The following is a 19,149-nucleotide window of genomic DNA, read 5'->3' on the forward strand; positions in this document are numbered from 1 at the left end:
TGAATCTCTGAGCAGCTCAAAACCATTAACAGTCTACAGAGTTCCGGGACATCCAGGGCTGCATAGAGAAACCCTGTGTTGAAAACCCAAAAAGAAGAAGAGGAAGAGGAAGAAGAGAAGGAGAAGGAGGAGAAAATATTTGCAAGCACCACTGCCCAAGCCTAACCCTGTACACTATGTGTCTCTCTGTGTGACTGTGTCCCTCTGTGTATGTTGCTGTGTGTTTCTATCAGTTCTGTTGGTTGGAGAAACAGATCTAAAATGGAAGAGGGAGTGAGCCCCCCTAAGACTGAAGCCGCAGCTGCCCCTGAGGCAGCACATGATTTCTCACAGGCTCACGGGGCACCTCACCCACAAACCTGTGGTGCCCCACTTCTGGCAGTGACCTGCAGTGTCTGACTTCTGTTGTTGCTATGGCAACACCAGCAGCACAACCCCACCCCCAAGGAGCTGCAGCTATAGCTACCTGCTTCCCTGTAATAATCAATGGCTTCCCTTGGTACAAGACCTCCACCTTGGTTAAAGACCTGTGGCTTCTTGTTGGGACTCAAATCCTTTTGTCCCACCCAGGTCACCAGAGAAACCTCAATTTTCTGCCTGCTCTCTCAGCCCTGACACAGGGAGAAGGAAATAGTGTTGGCTACTCATGCTGACTTGGGCAGCAGTGGCACATTGGGGGGGGGGGCGTGGAAAGCACACACACACACACACACACACACACACACACACGCACGCACGCACGCACGCACACACACACGCGTGCACACACACACACAAACACCACCTTCCTTTGCAAGTCCCGCCCCTGGAGATCTCCAGCATCCAGGGTCTAACTCTAGACTACTCTGGCAGCTAGGCCTGACCTTGAGGCTCAAAAGTGGTCAGTGCCTCCCCCTAGCTCCAACAGCCGGGCACCACCCCCCAGATTTCCCTAATAGCTGTTCCCCTATTCCCAGCCCCTCAAGGCCACAGAGTGACCACCCCCCTATGGAAAAATAATCCCATCTATCCTTGAGCTTGCCCCAAGATAATCCCTCTAATCTGAGGCCACCCTGTAAAACCCCACCCCACCCCCGCAGAAACCCTATATAAGCCCTGCCTTCTGCTCAGTTCTCTGCTGTTTCTCACTGAAGCAGAGGCAGCCACCCTCCTGGTTTTTCCCTCCCAATAAATCTCTTGTGTGAGGTCTGTTGTGCAGTGTGACTTTGTGGTATTCCTTGGCTCCCAATTGCCAGGATACCTTTCTGGCCCAAGATGTAACACTTACAAATAGTTCCCAGAGCCCTAAGCTTCCCTTCCTGCTGTTATACCTGGGGAGGGGGAAGTAATTCCCAGTCCCATGGGGCAGGAGAGTAGATGTTTAGTTCTTTCTCTCTTCGTGGTTTATGTCTCTTGTTCTCTACCAGTGACTAGTATAATTGGAAGACCCAAACCCTCCATTTTCAGAGATACCTTGGACCCTTATCTGTCTGTTGGGAATTGATTTAAGGTAAGAAAGCATTGAATTTTTTTTTTTACCAAATATTATTGTGATGATTAAAAGCATCAGCCAGAAGACCTACCAGCTTACTTAAGGTTACTCAGGTTACATGATGAATTACCTGCTTTCTGGAAAGGCTCTGTGAGACATATCAGATATTTATCCCCATAGTCCCAGATGTACACAAAAACCAGTGAGCCACTAATATTGCCTTTGTCATGAAGTCCAGACATCAGGAAAAAGCTCCAGAAATTAGAGGGATTTGAAGAGATTAATGGGTTTCAACTTTTGGAAATTGCTCAAGATGTTTACTACAACTGAGATTTGGCCAAAGACAAACAGAGAAAGACATTCTTCTATGTGGTGACCACTGCTCTTGGGGAAACAGTCAGGAGAGGAAACAGACTAGGATAAAGGGTTCATGGACTTGCCAGCATCATTTGATGGGGCCCTGGGTGCAGAGCTGTTAAATCCACAAAAATATCCACGAGACACCTTGCTCCAGTGTGTAGATGGTTCCCTCATAGCCCCAACTACTGAGGAATGTGGACAGATGACAGAAGGCATTTTTAGATATCCACCAGACCCTGGGTGAGACTTCACCAAGAAGGCTCATCTGGGTGTCCCTCAGGCCACATACCTAGACTACCCTAGAGGAAGATAAGCAAATGCTTTTCCATGACTGCATTTCAGCTATCCTTCAAATACCCACTCCCACATTGACCTACGGGTGGTTGGATGCTGCTGGACACTGATAATGGGATTTTCTGAGATAGCCAAGCCCCTCTCTGCCAGCACCAGGAGTACACAGCCTTTGGCATGGAACAATATGGAGCAGAGGGCCTTTCAAGGCCTTAAAAAAGTGTCTGCCCCAGCCCTGGCCCTCCCAGACACTACTAAGCCATTCTACTTGTATGAGGCCAGAGGTATAGCTTAGGGGGTCGTCATCCTCACACAAACCCTAAGGCCCTGAGAAAGACTAGTGGTGTATCCACCCAAGAGACTCGACCCAGTCACAGCCAGATGGATGGCATATATAAGGTCCATAGCTGCCACTGCCCTGCAGGTAAAGGAAGCTGACAAATTAACTTTAGGGCAAGAACTGTTCCTGACAGCCTCCCGCTCTGTTAGGGCCCTCTTGGGGAGGGCTCCTGAGAGATGGATGTCTAATACCCAGCTTACCCAATACTTCTGTATTAACCGCTCATTCAGTCTCATAAGACTATTGGGCCTCAACCATGCCAGTCTCCTGCCAAACAATGATCCCCTGAGATGACTGACCTGATCCAGTCTGTTAGGCTTGATCTGACTAACATCCCATTGGTGACACCAGACAAGGTATTATTCAGTGATGGGAGCAGTTTCACCCAAAAATTGGGATCAGGTATGCAGGGGCAGTGGTGGTGACCCAAGGTAAGACTACTTGGACACAATTTTTAAGCAGAGGAACCTCAGCTCAACAAGCTGAGCTTTTATCTTCGACTCAAGCACTCCACTATGGGGAAGACAAGGCTATTACCATACACACTGATAGTAGATATGCTTTTTCCACAGCCCATGTTCATGAGGCTCTTTACAGGGAATTGGGATTGCTAACTTCTGTAGTAAAAGAAATAAAATAAAAAAGAAAGAAAGAAAGAAAGAAAGAAAGAAATCTTAACCCATTAGAAGCTATATGGTTATGGTTAGGTGGTGGCCATTGTCCATTGGAAAGGACACCAGAAAGGTAATTCCCCAGAAGACAGAGGCAACAGAGCATCTGACTTAGCTAACCAGGAAGCCTAGAACCAGTGGGGCCTCTCCAAGTCTTGGTAGTCCAGCCTAATGAACCTCACAGAATACACCCCAGAGTGAAAATGACTGGGTGAAATAAGAACTGGCCAAAAAGGATAAACAAGGATGGTGGATGCTGCCCAACCTTAATTCTGGGAAAGTGACTGGTTATACATCTCCACCAAGCTACCTACCTAGGAGACACAAAAACTGCTCAACCAGAACCAGGTATTATGTTCCAAATTTGGAAAGCCTGATTAAAGGCATCACTTTCAAATGTGCCACCTGTGCTCAGGTAAACCCCAAAGTGGAAAGGAAGACCCCACAAGGGATCTGGGCTCAAAGGAATGAGCCTGAGGAATATTTGGAGTTGGACTTTACTGAAATCTGAACTACTGTTTTTGGCTGCACATATTTGCTAGTGTTTGTAGGCACCCTCTCAGGATGAGTGCAGTCCTACGCCATCCATACATAGATTGCTCCCCTAGTTACTAAAAAGCTTCTTCAGGAGATAATTCCTAGATTTAGGCTGCCTCCTGGCTTTGGGGTTCAACAATGGCCCCACTTCCTCAGTCAAAGCATCTAAAAATCTGGCAAAGATATGAAATATTAATTGTAAATTACATTGTGCATAAAGGCCATAGAGCCCAGGTCAGATAGAAAGAATGAATAGAACTCTTAAGGAGATTCTGACCAAATTGTTTCTCGAAACTGGCAAAAAAAATTGGGCCATCCTCCTCCCCTCTGCCCTGCTCAGGGCCTGATGTCCTTCTTACTGGGAGGGGCCTACTCCTTTGAATTAAGTTTAGGAGACCACCACCCATCCTCCCTAAACTCTAAGATATTCCCTTTACAAGTCCTTGCAGGTTTTGCAGGAAGCTCACCAGGCTATTGGCCAGACGTGAAGGGAATCCTGCCATCTCCCACCTCTGAACCTACCCACCAGTTCCAGCCAGGAGACTTGGTTTGGATAAAAAGGATCCATGCCTGGACTCTGGAACCTGTCTGGAAGGGGACCTACCCAGTCATCCTCACCACCCCAACTGCTGCCAAAGCAGCTAGTGTCGTCCATTGAAAAAGGCTGCTTTGGAAATGATGGAATAACTGTCACTTGGACAGTCACAGACCCCTTAAAGATAAGACTGACCAGAGTTTACTAACCTGGGATACACAATCCCCATCACCCCCAAACCTGGATGTGGGAATTCAGAAAAACCAGGGATGGGAAACTCTATCTTTCAGGTGGACCTCTTCTCTCTTATGTCCCTTCCAGAATGGAACAATATGGGTCCAGGAAAGGGATGGGGGTCAGAAATAAAGTTGTGGAAAAGACAGGCAAAAAGGGGGCCTTCAAGGGTCACAATTTTATGCATGCTCTGCCAAGGACAAGAGAACTGCACCATATCCTCAGATTCACCTGGCTTGCTTGATAACAGTTTGGCTAAATGTGCATCCTCTGACTCACCAGAATCACACCCCAACTCTATGTATATTGGTCTCTGCTTATTCCCCTAGGTATATGCCTATAATGGAAAAGAGGGAAGAGCTCATATTGGCCTTGACTCAATCTTAATGAAGGTTGTGGGCCCCAAGTCTGGTCCCAATCCTAAGAAGGGGCAGGAATAGCCAGAATAACTGTCATAGGCACCTCAGCCTTGATTGTTGGGAATCCGAAATTTTTAGGGGATTCAGTTCCCAGATAGACTTAGACCTAGACCATTTGGAGAATTCTATTTCCAGGCTGAAGAGTCAAATTGACTCCCTCACAGGGGTAGTCCTACAGAACTGAAGGAGACTAGACTTCCTTTTATGAAACATGCAGGAGTTTGCATGGTCTTAGGAGAAACTTGCTGTTTGCATGCCAACCAGTCAGTGGGACCAATTATAAAATTAGGGTTTTATAAATGTATCTATGTTAAGTTTGAGTCTTAAAAATTATATTTATTGAATTAAAGATTGTTTAGTATCAAAATAAACTGTAAATCATAAATACACTCCATAGAGAGACTGTTTTTTTTTTAGTGTACTATTACAAAATGTCAGTTTTTTATATGACTCAGTTTCTTCAAATACCTAAAGCTTAACAAATATAACAAAAATATCGTTTTGGGTATGGTCCAATTTTAAAATAAACCATCTTGGAAGCCTGGTGTTGCCTCCTTCATGTAAGGAAAATAAAATAAAACAAACCAATTCAGTGGTCTGTTATTACCTCCTTAGTCTAATAAAAGGGATATACAATAATTAGCGGATGGCTCTAGTTGTTTTGTGGGTACCACCGTAAGTAATTTATACCACATGGTCACTTTAATCAAGATATCAGTGAAGTCACATGGCATGTCCTTTCAAACCTTCATAAAGATGATAGCTGAGGCACATGGCTGCCAAGATGGCAGCAAGACACTTGGTTGTTATTTACTTGAAGATAACCTTAGGTCATCAACCAAGATAGTGGCAAACCACATGATACTACAAGGTGAGCCCAACAGGTACACAGCCATTTCCTAAACAAGAGTTAAAGCCAAATTACATACATGATCTGCTATAGGAAATTAAAATTATCTATACATCTGTTTTAAATCATAATCAACAAATTTACAAATCCTAAAATACAGAATTTCAACAAAACCAAGGAAAAGGGAGAGAATTCAGAGACTTAAACATCTTAACATTTGTAGCCTCTGAGGGAAATAATTTACTTCTCAGTTGTTCTCAAGTGTCTTTTCCTGGCTATTCTGTTTTGCTCTCCTTTTCCCTGTCACAGAGTCTGATGGACAGTCTGACCTAGGACAAAGACTTTGGAGGAACTTAAACAAACATGCTGTGTCTGGAACAGATGGGCCAACTCCAATTTCCAACTCTAGTGCTAGGCTTTTCAGTAGAGTAGAAAAGCATGAAACAATTTTTCAATTTTATCCATACCAAAAAGACATTTGAATCTCTGTAAGACTGAATGTCTCCCTGGTTTCCAGGGTAACTGACCACAGAAATGCCCCCATCTGAGGGCAGCCAATGAGAAATGGTGGCGGGCAACCACTCCCTTAGAAGTAATTTCTAGAAGTCCCTAGAAGCGAGCCAATCAGAATTGTATCCATACTAGCACCCCTAAATGATGTAACCTTGTGACTTTTTCCTTTAAAAACTGAGCTTGCAGACAGGTGGGCACTTCCTCCAGCCTCCACTGCGTTGAATGTATTGGACAAAGTCCCTGCCTAGGCTTGTATTGCTTTTGGATATCCAGAATTAAACCTTGCTTTTGCATTCTGGCATGTTCATCTTTGGTGGTCTCTCTGGGGGTCACGATCTGGGCACAACAGGTATGAGATATCCCAAATGGAACTTTTTAGATTAGCCTGCAGTCAAACTGAGGATGTGTACTTTGGAATGAAGAATTGGGAACACATGGCTGGACACAGAACCAAGGTAAAAAGATAGGGATTGATGTCAAGCTTCTTAGAGAGTACTCTAAGTCCAGAAAAACCACATGCTCCTGGAAAGTAAGAGGGCATCCCAACCATTACAATCCCAGGGTTAAGAAACCACAGAGTCAGTGGAAGGTTATTAATTTTTTTTGACTGATCAAGAGGTAGGCCAGCGGAGAGTTCAAAGAATTATAATTCTTAGCCAAATTTTCTTGAGTCAGTGGAAAGTCTCTGGTCCCTTTGCCTGAGCCAATTTTAAGACAGCCACATGGAAACTCCAGTGTGAATGAAAATGAGGACATGACACCTCCTAAGTATGGTTGATGAGAGGTTTTATTTTTCATATAAGGGCTAAAACAGCCAGAGGCATCTAGAAGGGTCCAGACTGAACAGGACCATGAGAGAAGGAAGGGGAGAGGGGGCAAGTGGATCAAGAGAGGGGCCATGGACCAAAAAGCCAAGAAAGAAATCAGGATCCAAAATATCACATAGCAAAAATGGCTGAATTATATTGGGAACAGGCTGGGAGAAGGGAAGCAGAAGCCCAGTCCCTGGGAGGGAGGGGTTTAGGGTAGGGGTGGGGTGAGGAGTGCTGGGAGGAGCCACAGATACTGAGTGAGCATTGTCTGGGGTTTCTTTTGTCCTAACATTCCAGCATTTTATAAATGATAAGAGACAGCATAATCTCTTCTGTAACTACTTCCTGCTGAAATTGGGATGTCATTGCCAGGGGGCCCAGGAAACTGGAATGTTAATCAAAGCCAAGGAGAGAGAAGTGCAGGCTGGGGGACATCAATTTTGCTCACTATCCTGGTTCTGTGGGACTACCTGAAACTAGGAAAGTTCAGGCTGCTTTGGAGCAGTTTGAGATGCAAGTTTGGAAGGAACACCTGAGGCTGGTGCATAACAGGCAGTTTTGGAACAGTCTGAAGTTTATTTGAAATCTGCTGGGACAGATCTAGACCAGGGACAGAAGGTAAAGTTAAGGAGCTTAGGGGAAATTTTTTTATGTTGGGTGTATACTTGAAGCTTCCAGGCCCATGGTCCTGGTAGTTGGATGGGAGAATCCCAAGACCAGGGGAGAGAGAAAGAGATTCCATCCTCGGGAATAGTCAGGTAGGGAAACTTAGGCTGCTGGTTGACAGGAATATTTATCTGGAGTCTGTTTGTCCTGTGACTTGTGGACACAAGTCACCATTCCTTGAAGCTTATAAGATTTCTTTTTTAAGTTTACAAAAAGAGGTAAAAGTTTTAGACATATTAGCATTATTACTGTTTGTAATCTACTGAAATAAATATTGTAGAAAAAGCAATAGACTCACATGTTTGAGTCATAGTAAAAGCTTGGACTCAAAACACAATTCTGGGTTAAAAGCAATAACACTCTTTCCTATGTCCAGAGGGCTGGATATATAGATTGGACAGAGATGTTTTTAGCACTATGAGACGTGCTTTATGTACTTCTTACTATAACAATAGCATAGCCGGAGAAAAAAGGATTTGAGACATTTCTCACTTTCCATACACAAGTGGTTGAAACCTGTTTTGTGAGTTTTTATCTCTTTAAGAGTGAAGTCTGACAGCAAGGTAAAGTGCACCTGCCTTTCTCATCTGGAGACCTCTACAAAAGTGAGACCTGAGGCCTAATTTTACTATGAAATGAATTAAAAAAGCAACTGAAGCACTAGGGGGAGGGGAGTTGGGTGCCTGCTGCTGTCAAACTGACAAAGCCATAGTTAGCCTTGAACACCATCAGAGATCAGAGAAGGATAAATTATATCAGGAAATACTAATTAAAATGACATTGACTTACTTGTACAGTTACTTTAGACTCCCATGTGATCTTGGTGGCTTTATTGGGAGCAGAACTAGTTGGTCTTCAGCCACCACACAGAACAGCATTACATCTTTATCTGCTTTACAGGAGAACATCAAACTTTGACTGCCAGACCAAGAAGGTCTGAGAGATTTTTCTGTGGAAAAGGAACTTGGAAAAACTGATCTACCTTGGCTAGGCAGAGTAGGGCAATCAACCCAAAAGTGTCCACATTTTGGGCAGAGCCCTGGCAGCAGGTGAGGCATTAGGTAGTTCTTTGCCCATTGGTTAGCTTTAACAAACCAGGAGGAATCACTTGTGCTTTATTATCTTCTTGGGAGATCTCAGGTCGCCAATAGGAGCTGGCATTTCTGTCTATCATGAGCAGCTTTTCATTAAACATTCTAAATGCCAAATTCAGAAGATCTCTGAAGAGTTTTAGGACCATTATCTACTAAGTACACCTGATTTTAAACGAAACCTGACTTGTTTTTAGTTACTTGCTTTAGGTTTAACCTTGAAAACATATCAGAAAGCTAAATAAAGTTTGTCTCTGTAAATGAATTAATTACATTTGTATTTGGCATGGCTATGAACACATTAAAGAATTTGAGCATTAACAGAATATCTGAGCATTAACTTTGTGTCTTAATTATCTTTAACAGTTTATAACTGTGGGGCCCAGGGCAGCTTGACTACACTACTGCCATGACAGGCTCAAAAGAAACCAGAGAATATCCTAAGTTTCATTTTACTGTAAGGCAACACTCCATTCCAGGAAAAGTCATAAACTGGCACCACCCCAGAATGAGCCAATCAGCATCCAAGGGGAAAATACATAACATTCCAACCTAAGGGGAAATTGCCTGACATTCCAAACATTTTCGACCATTATAGATAAGATCACCAGATGTCCCTGAACCCAGCATGCACTTAACCCTTTCACCAAGATACCCCTAGACAAATGTCAGCCAATCAGGGTCCTGAACCCTGGAAATCCCCTCATCCTAACCACTGCTGTGATAAAAAAAAAAATCTTACCCTGACTGGGCTTGGGCTCTCCGCTCTCACCTCTACATCAGACAGATGGAGAGCCCAAACTCAAGCTTGAATAAAGGCTCTTTACTTTTGCATATGGATTCAGTCTCTGTGGTGGTCTTTGAGGGATCCCTGTAATCTGGGTGTAACAATAGCAAGTAAGTAGCTTTAATAAGATTGGTATTTTATAGTTTTATCCCTGTTAAGTTAGAGCATTAAAAATTTGAGCTGAAGATCCTTTTGTTGAAAATTTTTGCATCTATGTTCATAACAGAAATTAACTTGTAATTCTCTTTCTTTGTTGGGTCTTTGTGTAGTTCAGATATCAGGGTAACCATGACCTCATAAAATGAATGGGCATTGTACTTTGTGTTTCTTTTTTGTGGAATAATTTGAACAATATTGACATTGACTCTTCTTTGAAAGTCTGGTAGAACTCTTCCTGAAACCATCTGGCCCTGGGCTTTTTGGGGGCAGGGGCGGGGAGATACACTTTTAATTACTGCTTCTATTTCACTAAGGGCTAGAAAAGTCTGTTTTGTTATCTGATCTTTATTTAACTTTGGTGGATAGTATGTATCAAGAAAATCATTCATTTCTCTTAGTTTTTCCAGTTTGGTGGAGTATAAGTTTCTAAAGTATGTCCTTATGATTCTCTGGATTTCCTCCTTGTCTGTTGTTTTGTTTGTTGGTTTTAATGCAGCAGCACTATGTTATTCATTAAGCAGTACTGTTACTGTACAAGAAAGGCCACAAGACACAACAAATCCCAGTAAATTAGAGCTTTATTAGGAGAAGGGAGGGACAGAAGAGAGCTTGACCAGGCCTGTGGAAGGTATGTGCAGAGAGAGAGGAGGGGAGGAGAAGAGAAGAAGCGGGAGAAGAGTCTATGATCTGCTTCTTATGGATTCCCCCGCACATGCGCATATGGGCTTACAGAGCTGCACCACGCATTCGCATAGATTGTGTGATCACACTGCCTGCAAATTATGCAGTCACACAGCGTGGATTAAGTAGGCCGTAAGGCCCCTTGCTTGGCTACTGAACTGGGCATGTGCAGCCATATAGCTGGGGGAATGGCCAGGAATTCCAACAATGTTCCCTTTTCATCTCTAATTTTGTTAATTTGGATCTTCTCTACTTTTTACTTAATTTGGCTAAAAATGTGTTAATATTATTGATTTTCTCAAAGAACCAAATCTTTGTTTCATTGATTCTTTGCATTGATTTTTCTTTGTTTCTATTTTATTGATTTCAACCCCAAGTTTGGTTATTTCTTGCCATCTACTTTTGGGAGTGATTTCTTCTTTTTGTTCTAGAGCTTTCAGTGTGCTGTTAAGTTATTATTATTAGATCTCTCCACTTTTTCCCAAATACGTATAGAGTTTATTCATTTTTTTCCAACATACTATTTTTATTGATTATTTGGGAATTTCACATAATGCATCACGATCACACTCATTTCCAAGTCCCTCCAGGTCCACCCCCACCCTTATAACCTCCTCCCCCCCAAAAAAAAATAAAAGAAGAAAGAAAAATACTAATTCCATTTTGTGTTTCCCATATACTCACTGGATCATGGTCAAACTCCCAGTGACCAGCCCCTTAAAGAAAATTGAGTCCTTCCCCACCCCACCCCCACCAGAAGCCATCAACTGTGAAGAGCTACCCTTCAGGATCCCTATCACAATTTTTAAGAGTTCTCTTCAATGGCTTCCTGTCTAGACTTTCTTTCTTTTCTTCCTTTATTTCTTTTCTCTCTTTCTTTCTTTCTTTCTAGGTGTGTGTGGGGGTTATCACAGGAGCTTTCTACTGAAAACAATAAAAGGTTTAGCCTTTATTGTTTGCTCCCAGGGCCTATGGAAGAGTCTAACAACCAGCTGCGGATTCTAATCTGAGGGATATCAAATGAATCCAAGCACACTGGGTTCTTTAGTTCATTCCTTTATTCTTCTAAGTCAATTCTATCTACATAGTTTCATTTCTGTTCTCATACTTAGTTCCTCTCAGTCCCTTCTGCTGTTCTCTCATCATTCTGCCTAGTTCTCATCTCTGTCCTCATCTTTGTTCTTCTAAACCCATTTTCCAAGTGCTCTGGGGGAACCGGTGTATATATACACAAGCAGTAATTCTTTGACAAAGCAATTCGAGGCTTGAAGTTTTCAGGGTCACAGAGAGGGTGATAAGGATCCATACATAAAGCAATAATTGTCAGCTTCCAATTACAACCCAAAGTGGGGAGTGACTAAAGGGGAATTCTCTGGTTGGGTCAACTAAAGGCTAAGATCAATTAGGGAATTTATTATTTTTTTCAATTAGGGAATTTATGTCCTCCAACCATAGTCTAGAAATGGCTAGGTAGAATGTTAGGGGACAATAAGTCACTAGGAAGTAAACTATCTTTAGTGCTGCTTTTCCCCACTGGTCCTGGCTGCAGCTGTTTTCTGGTAGGGAGGGGGACATACGCTCAGTTGCTAGGCAACCTATGTCAGAGCATGTAGCATTTGATTAGTAAAAGCACTTTAGCTCAGAGTAATTGCTGAGGAGAAAATCCAGGAATAGCACCTGGCTAAACTTAATTTGCACAAGAAACAAAGTTTGACACCTATCATCTGCCTGGCCTTGTCAGAAATCTGCTTTGGTCAGTGGGAAATAACTATCTTAACTCAATAACCAGTAAGTGGCTAAAACATCATCCCAGGAATGTGAGCAGTAAATCTCTTAAGTCAGAGTCTTGTGTAAATAACCTGGGAAGAAGGTAAGGAGTTGAGGATTTAATTGCTAGTGGTTATTTTCTCTTATCTGTAAGTGAGATGAGCTAATGTTTATCTGCATTTGTCCTTGGATCAAAAGGTATCTTACACAAATACTTTTGTCTGGAGAATGACCCTGGCCAGACACATGTTAATGAAAAATAAACACAGCTGGGGAAAGTTATCCAATTACCCCCAAATGTAAAGTGAAAGTTGTGCCCAAGATTGAGATGCAATTGTGAGATTGCATGTACACATAACATGGAAATGCACAGTAAATGGGAAGAATGATAGCTGTTGTTGAACAAGAAGTTTACAAGAAACAGCCAATTCATTCAAAAGGCAGGAATTCCATAATGCCTTGAGTGATGGTTTCCTCCAACAGAACCCTTAGTTCTGATAGGTTGACCTTCTGAACTCTAGTTGTCACTGCTGAGCGGCTCTCAATAGCCTTCGATGTCTCTCATTCTCAACTCCGAGTCTGCAGTCATGGATACCACTGTAAAAGAAGCTTCCTTGCCCTCTACAGTAAGTGGCAGCATGGATTATGGACTTCCATGTGGTTTCTGCTGACAGCACAAATCATGGGCATCCATATGGCCCCTATAGTCATCACAGGCCATGGACCCAAGCATGGTCTCCAGCGGCAGTACAGACCACAGGCATCAACACAACCCTCAGCTGCAGTATAGACCACAGGTATCAACACGGCCTCCAGTGGCAACATGGGCTATGGACACCAACATGACCCTCAGTGGCAGCATGGCCCACAGACCAATTTTTTTTGTTTTGTTTTGTTTTGTTTTTTGAGACAGGGTTTCTCTGTGTAGTTTTGTGCCTTTCCTGGAACTCACTTTGTAGACCAGGCTAGCCTCAAACTCACAGAGATTCGCCTGCCTCTGCCTCCCAAGTGCTGGGATTAAAGGCATGCGCCACCACCGCCGAGCCCATTTTTTTTTTTTAATGTAGGCACATAGTGCTATGGATTTGCATCTTAGAACCACCTTCATTGCATCCCATAAGTTTGGGTATACTGTGTTTCGTTTTCATTCAATCCTAGAAAGTTTTTAATGTTTCTTAATTTTTGTCTTGATCCATTCTTTATTCAGTAGTGAGTTCAGTTTCCATGAGTTTGTAAGCTTTCTGTTGTTTCTCTTGTTGATATTCAACTTTAATTTGTGGTGGTCAGATAGGATGCAAGGTGTTATTTCAATTTTCTTATATCTGCTGATACTTTGTGTCCAAGTATGTGTTCAATTTTGGACAAAGTTCGATGAGCTGCTGAGAAGAAAGTATATATTCTTTTGTGTCTGGGTAAAGTGTTCTATAAATATGTTATGTCCATTTAGTTCATGATATCAGCTAGCTCTAGGATTCCTGTTTAGTTTCTAGATGACCTGACTATTGGCAAGAGTATATTAGGGTCAATGTGTGATTTAAGCTACAGTAATGTTTCTTTTATGAACTTGGGTACTCTTGTTTTTGGTCCATAATGTTAAGAATTGCAATATCTTCTTGGTGGATTTTTCTTTGATAAGTATGTATTGTCCTTCCCTATCTCTTCTGGTTAGTTTTGGTTTGAAGTTTATTTTGCCAGATATTAAAACCAGTACACCAACTTGCTTTTGGGGTCCATTTGCTTGGAATATCTTTTTCCAGACTTTTACTGTGAGGTGATATCTATCTTTGATATTAAGGTGTGTTTCTTGGTTACACAGAATGGAACCTGTTTCAGATCTATTCAGTTAGTCTGTGTCTTTTTATTGGGGAATTGAGGCTGTTGGTACTGAGAGTTATTAATGAGTAGTGTTTGTTGATTCCCATTATTTTGTTGTGGTGGTGTGTCACTATACATATACTTTTGATTGGTTGGTCCGGGATTATTTATTCCTTGTGTTTCCTTGGATGTGGTTAACTTCTTCAGGCTGGTTTTCCTTCCAGCACCTTCTGCAGGGCTAGATTTGTAGACAGATACTGATTAAATTTGCTTTTATAATGGAATCTCTTTCTTTCTCCATCTATTATAATTGAAAATTTTGCTGGGTCTAGTAGTCTGGATTGGCATCTGTGATCTCTTAGAGTCAGCAGAATATCTGTCCAGATCATTCTAGCTTTTACAGTCTCCATTGTGAAGTCAGGTATTATTCTAATAGGTCTGCCTTTATATGTTATTTGGTCTTTTTCCCTTGCTGCTTTTTAATATTCTTTTGTTGTTGTTCTGTACAATTAGTGTTTAAAAATATATGTCATGGGAAATTTCTTTTCTGACACAGTCTATTTGGTGTTCTGTGTACTTCTGGTACCTTGGTAGGCACCTCCTTCTTTAAGTTAGAGAAATTTTCTTATGTGATTTTGTTGAAAATAGTTTCTGTTCCTCTGACCTGGGTTTCTTCTCCTTCCTCTATTCCTATTATTTGTAGCTTTGGCTTTTGCATAGTGTCCTAGCTTTCCTAGATATTTTGTCCCTGAATTTTTTTTTTTTTTTTAGTTTTAACATTTTCTTTGACCAAGGTATCCATTTTTTTCTATCTTCTCAATACCTGAGATTCTTTCTTCCATCTTTTGTATTCTCTTGGTGAGGCTTGTTTCTGAGGTTCCTGTTCAAGTTCCTAAATTTTTCACTTTCAGTTTTCCCTCAGTTTGGGTTTTTCTTATTGATTCTATTTCCATTTTCACGTTTTAAACTAGTTTATTCATTTCATTCCATTGTACGTGTTTTCATAGATTTATTTAGTAGATTTACTCATTTCCTCTTTAAAGACCACTAATGCATTCATAACGTCTATTTGAAGTTCTTGTCTTATGCTTCAGCTATGTTGCATTTCTCAGGGCCTCCTGGAGCAGAATTGCTGGGCTCTAGTGGAGACAAATTGTGTTGGCTATTATTGTGTTTTTATGCTGACCACTAAGCATTGTGTTTATGGTGACTGTAATTCTAGGTGCTGATACCTGGCCTTGTCTTTGTTGGGTGGGTGTTTTGTTTTGTTCCTTGGTTTTTGTTGCCCTGTTTGGTTCTTATGAGAGTGTGGTACCTGTAGGTTACCTTGTAGGAAATGTTTCTGGAATCCTGTCAAGTATGGTCACTGGGGGTTCCGGTTAGAATGTTCTAGGTATTGGGAGCTGACACTCAGAAATGGGGATGGGCTACAAGAGGGGATTGCTGAGGAGATCCACAAAAGGGGGGAAGCAGAGTGTACCCCCAGATTCTGCTTAACCCCCTGGAATGAGGGCAGAGAGGGAGGACAGGCCATAACAGTTGGTCTGCTACAGGGATGGGGAGGAAACTGGGGGGTATATTTGGGGGGGAAAGGGGAGAGTGAAGATCTGACAATCATGCCTACCTCTCTGGCCTATTTGCTTCTCTGGCAGGCGTGATGGACAGGTTCCCAGGGAACCTGTGGGAACTGGGGGCTGAGACAAAGGGATGGGAGAAAAAGGTAGTAGGAGAAGAACTGCATGAACTGTTGATTATGGGGGCAGAGAGGAAGGAGAGGCCACAGCAGGTAGTTTGTTACAGATCTGGGGATGAGGCCAGGATTGTATTTGGAGAAGAGGAAAGTGAAGATCTAATTGTTCTTTCTTTCCATAAGAATAATTACATTAATGCCTTTAAATATATTATATATGCATATATATAATACATGCATTTTTAAAGATTTAAAGATATTTTTACTTTCATATTCTCTTTAAATACATACTAATAGTGGGCTGGAGAGATGGCCCGATAGTTAAGAGCACTGGCTTCTGTTCTAGAGGACCTAGGTTCAATTCCCAGCACCCACATGGCAGCTCATAACTGTCTATAATTCCAGTTCCAGGGCATTTGACATTCTCACACAGACATGCAGGCAAAAATCCAATGCACACAAAATAAAAATAAATAAATTTTTAAAAACACATACATAATAATAGCCAAATGGGTTTTTTAAAGATCCAACACAAGACTCCTGCACTATCTTCTAAGTTTAACAAATTCTATCTTCCTACCTTCAACTTTGCCACATAGACTAACCACAGCAAAACCTGTTAAATATTAATACACCTTCACAATAAAAGGAAATAAACAGACCATTCCAATCAATTTCATTTTAATAAATGGGGAGATATACCTTTATGATTATAAAAAGATATATTTTTTTAAAGTTGTTAAAAGAATAAAAGATATGATATCAAAATAAAAATGTTATAAGGATAAAGATAAGAGGCCATGTTGATGTCTATGGTCCATGCCGCCACAGGGGGGCATGTTGGTCTCTACAGTCTAGTGTCAGCTGGGGACCTTGTGGATGTCCATGGTCATATGGATGTCCAGGGGTGGTATTACCACCAAAAGCTAAGTGGGTATCTGAAGCCATGTTGCTGTCTGTGGATCATGCTGTTGCCAAGGGCCACGATGGTATCCATGGTCCATGCTGTGGCCAAGGACCATATTGATGTCCATGGCTCATGTTTTCCACCAAAGGCCATGGGAATGTCCATGGTCTGTGCTGCCACCTGAATCCATGTCAATTTCTATGGTCCATGCTGTAACTGGAGACTTTATGGATGTCCATGCAATGTGTTCCCACTAGGGGCCACGTTCATGTCTGTGGCCCATGTTACCCCTAAAGGCCATGTTGATGTGTGTGTGGCTGGTCTTGCCACCTGAGGTCATGTAGATGTCCATGGCCAGTGTTAACACTGAAGGCCATTTGGATGTTCATGAGCCATGCTGCTGCCAGGGGCCATGTTTTTATCCATGGCCCATGTTACCATGGAAGGCCATAGGGATGTCCATGATTTATGCTATCACCAGAATCCATGGCCCATGTTACCACTGAAGGCCATAGGGATGTCCATGATCTATGTTATCACCAGAAACGATGTGGAAGTTCATGATCCATGCTGCTGCTGACCACAAAGGGCAAAAAAGTTTCTTATGCAGTAGTATCAATGACCACAGACTCATAGTTGAGAATAAGAGACATAGAAGGTTTCCACGATAACTCCCCCCACCCCAAAAAAAAAAAGCAACAGTCTAGACGGAAAACCATTGAATAGACTCTTTGAAAAAAAATACGTGATAGACCCAGGTGGTGGCAGCGGCACACACCTTTAATCCCAGCACTCAGGAGGAAGAGGCAGGCAGATCTCTGAAAGTTCAATGCCAGCCTGGTCTACAAAGCGAGTTTCAGGATAGGCTCCAAAGCTACACTGAGAAACCCTGTCTCGGAAAAAAAAAAAAAACAACAACAACAAAAAGTGGGTAGAAATATTTTGCCGGGTGGGGTGGCACACACCTTTAATCCTAGTACTTGGGTGGCAGAGCCAGGTGGATCTTTGTGAGTTCGAGGCTATCCTGGTCTACAGAGCGAGATACAGGATAGGCACCAAAGCTACACAGAGAAACCCTGTCTCGAAAGACTAAAAACAAAAAAACAAACAAAAAAAATTGTGATAGCTTCCGGCAGGGGTGGGGGTGGGAAAGGACTCTTTTATTTAAGGGCTGGCCACCGGGGGTTTGACCATGCACCAGTGAGTACATAGGAAAGACAAATTGGACTTGATATTTTTTTCTTCTTCTATTTTGGAGATTTTGAGGAAATTATAAGTGGGGTGGACATGGGAGACTGAAGAGTGAATGTGATCAGGGTGCATAATGTGAAATTTCAAAATAATCAATTACGTTAAAAAATTAAAAAAGAAAATGTTTAAAATCTCTCAAAAATATCTGGCTATTAAATTATTATGTAATAGTTATAAATATCAGACTGAGGTAACTAATCTGGAAGTTTCTTATCCCTCTCTTTAACTACACTGGGATATCATCCAGGATTCCTGTTTGTCATTGGTGGGCCAGTATGTATCTATCCCTCTCATCTGAGTGACCCATAAAGCTTATGGATTTGGGGTCTGCGAAGGATTGGATATACAGTTTTTTTAGACACCATCAATTCATTCTCACTTGAGTTCCCAGTTTCTGATCACTCATAGGTTACCCTGTTGGATAGACATTTTCCAGTATGCAGTGAGAATCTGGTGCCCTGATTTCAGAATGGAATTCCCCCTTGGGTGGCATGATTCACAGTTCTAAAGAACACTGTGCTGCTGAGTAGACAACCTGAGGTTCCGGATGACTTGTCTTGCAGGCACCCAGCTGGTCTGGAGGAAGATGACTTCCCTCGATCTCCTCATTGTGCATATCCTGTTATAAATTGTCTCCAGAGGAAGGTTCAACCGGACATTTGGCTGTTATCCACAGCCCTGGACAATGTGACATCTATGGGACTTCTGGAAAAGATAAACAACTATGGCACGGACATCCTTTCAGGTTCAGACTCACTGTCTGTGTTAACCCTTGATAAACATTACTGACTGGGAGTCCCTCTACTCACAAAAGTGGGATACTTCAAAGTTACCTGTATCAATCGTTTCCTCTCTAACGGTTTTTACATTTTAACAGTTTCACAATAGTCACTGCTATACTGTATGCAGCTGCTTCCATGGTGGCCCTCACCCAACCACTGCAAATGATCCATTTCGTTAATCAGCTTGTTTGTAGCAACTTCTGTACCTTTGGCAACACAAGAACATATAGATACAAACCTAGAAGCCAAGTTAAATGCTTACAGTACAAACAATACAACATCAGTTCAAGACTTTACAGTTCAAGATGGCTTTGGTCTGTTTGTGTTACTCCTTTAAGCTATAATGAATCTGAATAAAAATGGGATAAAATAAAAAAATCACTTGCAGGGAATATGACATCATGAGAATGTTAGTTGAGATTTAGTAGCCCTCAAACAATTAGTTACTGACCTGGGTCATATTCATCTCCCAGCCAATTCCCCTTTGAGGCTGGCCAAAGATTATTACACAAGCTGCAAG

The 19,149-nt window shown here is 42.0% G+C and overlaps 1 long non-coding RNA gene across 1 annotated transcript in view; it reads left to right on the forward strand.

Moving 5' to 3' along the window:
- The window catches only part of LOC119089148, a 25,196-nt gene extending 6,271 nt beyond the window's left edge, over positions 1-18,925 (forward strand). Inside the window, exon 2 of the long non-coding RNA XR_005092989.1 lies at positions 18,411-18,925. This is a non-coding gene — a long non-coding RNA (uncharacterized LOC119089148). The remainder of the gene's footprint in view (positions 1-18,410) is intronic.
- The last annotated feature ends 224 nt before the right edge of the window (positions 18,926-19,149 follow it).

This window comes from Peromyscus leucopus, chromosome 1 (genome assembly GCF_004664715.2).
Source record: "Peromyscus leucopus breed LL Stock chromosome 1, UCI_PerLeu_2.1, whole genome shotgun sequence".
NCBI lineage: Eukaryota > Metazoa > Chordata > Mammalia > Rodentia > Cricetidae > Peromyscus > Peromyscus leucopus.